General features: G+C 31.3%; 1 long non-coding RNA gene across 1 annotated transcript; it reads right to left on the bottom strand.

The window, feature by feature from the left end:
• Positions 1-1,783: 1,783 nt before the first annotated feature.
• Positions 1,784-2,666, bottom strand: LOC128651948 (uncharacterized). Its single transcript, XR_008401224.1, has 3 exons — positions 2,228-2,666; positions 1,996-2,049; positions 1,784-1,920 (listed from the first exon to the last, which is right to left on the bottom strand). It is a non-coding gene; the product is annotated as an uncharacterized LOC128651948 (long non-coding RNA).
• Between the last annotated feature and the right edge of the window lie 658 nt (positions 2,667-3,324).

Below are 3,324 nucleotides of genomic sequence, written 5' to 3' on the forward strand. Positions count from 1 at the left end.
ATTGGCAGTTTTGCATTTCCTAGCCACGGGCTCTTTTCAGGCTGTGTCCAGTGCAGTGGTTGGCATGAGTCAGCCTTCTTTTTGTAGACATTTGAGGACTGTCTTAAAAGCGATTTTGAAGCATCTAAATAAATTTATATATGTGCCAATGAATGTACATGAATGGCACCAAGTAAAATCTGGTTTTTATCAAGTTGCCGGCATTCCAAATGTCCTAGGTGCAATTGATTGCACACATATTGCAATTAGACCACCAGCTTTAAGGGAGGAGCAATATCGAAATCGGAAACACTTCCACTCTCTCAATGTTCAAGCAGTATGTGACTCTAACCTTCGGTTTTGGGCAGTAAGATCAGGTTTTCCAGGGTCATGCCACGATTATCACATATTAAAGCAGTCTGCTTTATTTGCAGCATTTGAACGTGGAGAGATGCCACACGGTTGGCTATTAGGTGAATATTAAAATTTTTATATTTATTTATAAAATGTCATATTTTAACCTCATAAACCTGTTGTTACATGTCGCTAATTTGTAATTTTCTTATATTTTTGAAGGTGACAGCGGGTACCCCTGTAGGCCTTGGCTCTTGACACCTGTACCAATACCTCATACACGATCAGAAATCAAGTTCAACGAATCTCACAGGTCGACAAGGAGTGCTATTGAGCGTACATTCGGGGTACTCAAAATGAGATTTCGGGTGTTGGACCGTTCTGGTGGTGATCTACAATATTCCCCAGAGAAATGTAATGACATAATTCTGGTGTCATGCATAATGCACAATATTGCTATTTCCCAACTAAATATAGATGAGGTGTGTCTGGAGGATGTTCCAGAAGATGTTTATGTTCCTCAGGAAATTGTCACAAGACATACCACAAGAGCTGGAGTTGAAAATCGTCTTGAAATTATTGAACGATTTTTTAGATGTAAGTCTCCTTAATAAATTTGTATTAACATGTTAATATTGTTTGTTCTATATAATTAATTACATCTTTTCTCTTTTTTTCAGGAAATTTTCAGATTGGATTCAAATACCATGGTTTAATTTAATAATTAAAATTGATAGAATTGTATATATATATATATATATATATATATATATATATGTATTTATATTTATTTTTATATAAGAGAAATTACATAGTTTGATACCAAAGTTGTGTTGTGTTATTTATTATATATATATATATATATATATATATATATATATATATATATATATATATATATAGAGAGAGAGAGAGAGAGAGAGAGAGAAATACATAATTTTTTTTATTAAAAATAGAATTTATATAGTTTATAACCAAAGTTGTGTTGTGTTATTTATACATATCTTTTTCTCTTTTTGAATAAAAAATGAATATTTTGAAAAAAAAAAAGTTTCGTTATTTACTTTGAATAAAATTTTTTTATTTATTAATATAAAAAACTTTATTAAACAACAAAAATTAACATCAAAACAGTGAACTCTAATAAACATTAACAAAGGCTATAAGTGCGTTAAATATTTTAGAACCCATAACTTAAAGGTATATATGGAGAATACAATTATAAATCAGGATGTCGTCTATTCAAGAACTCTAACTTTTTCTGATAATACTCCTTTTGCACTGTTAATTGTTCTTGAAGTATATTATTTCTTTGTTTTTCCAATTCTATCATTTGTTTAAAAAATTCATTTTGTTCGTTTCTGAAAGACAATGCCATATCTGTTAATCTTTCAACCTCATTTGGTCTCTCCGGTTCATCTATCAGGCATTGTTCTGCATCCTCAATCTCTTCTTCACATTCTGATTCCTCTACATGTGGTGTTTCAAGTTGTGTCGATGTTTGTCCCTCTATTTGTGTCTCATCATCATCATCCTCCTGACAAACTGTGTCAGTTACAAGTGGTTGTAATGTGATTTCTATTTCATCTATGAATGTAAAAAATAATTATTTTAAAAAATTAATAAAATTACTTAAAAAAAAAAAAAAAGGTCAATAATTACCATCAAATAATGTAATTGACGAATCCTGCATAGTTTGTAGTAATCCCATGACACCTGTAACAAAATTAAATTGAGATTAATATATATGTTTTTAAATTAAATATCTTTACATAAACAGAATTTTCATGGCGAAAAGTAAGAAACGTAGTAATACATATTAATTACATTTCATTGTCCATTCTTTTCATTAATACAAATGATATTATCATTTTTGTAATATACTTTTACTTACTGGTAGTTTCTTCCCTGCATGGTATACCACATGAAGATGTTGTGGGTTGTTCACTAGTCAACTCAGACTCGGATGGTAGGTCCACCTGGGCATTTTCTAATTCATTTTCTAATGCCTGTTCATGTTCTTCTATAGTACATATAAACAAATTAAAATTTAATTAAAATTAAAGATTGAGAAACTGAATATACAAAATACATGTTAAAGAAATAGTATAGTGTAAATTATTATTTCATTATTCTGATAGAGCATTGAATTTCCAAAAAAATTTATAATTCAATACTAATAAAATTTTTATATTTTCTTCTTTTTGGATTATATCTCATTTCCGAAACAAAAAATCTAAGTTTAGAAGCGTGGCCATTTTTGGGTGTGACACCTGTTTAGCGCTTGCTGATTGGTTTCTTTTTAAATGTAGCCAGCCAATTAACAAGCTGTATCCAGGTCCTCATCCAAAAATGGTCCTGCTTCCAAGCTTACAAGCAAACTTTGTTCAATACATATTAAAATAAAAAAATAAAAAATATTCATATAAAAAAATTATTAACAGGGTATGCTCTGTCTGAATCTTGAAATATAAGTTAAGAATATATTATACTATTCGTTTAATAGCAATCAATTAGATATTTACCTCGAAAATCCATGGTATCTGATGGTACATCAAGTCCCACCACGACAGCATCCCCCATCCTGGCATACAACATCTGTTCGTAGTCAAGCAGTTCAGCCCTATATGCGGGGCCTCCACCAGTTCCTTTTGATAACTGCTTTTCCTTACATACTTTTCTTTTAATATTCTTACGAATATCATTCACCCGCTTCCGACAGGCCCTGACGTCTTTCGGAAAACTACCCTCTGCTGACACAGCACGACTAATTTGTTCCCAAATAGCCTTTTTTCTTTGAGGGTTGACAGATTTTGCTTGATATCCGATAATAACATCGTAATGTTCGATGACAACTTCAACTAGAATACAGTTCTGTCGATGACTAAACATCACACTTCGGCCACTTTTCGTCTTTCCAGCTAGTCCAGTAGCCATCGCAAATTTAGATAAAAAAATGGCGCTAATAAAAATAGTGTCTTCGTTCGAAGT

The sequence above is a fragment of the Bombina bombina genome, chromosome 3 (genome assembly GCF_027579735.1).
Source record: "Bombina bombina isolate aBomBom1 chromosome 3, aBomBom1.pri, whole genome shotgun sequence".
Taxonomy (NCBI): Eukaryota; Metazoa; Chordata; class Amphibia; order Anura; family Bombinatoridae; genus Bombina; species Bombina bombina.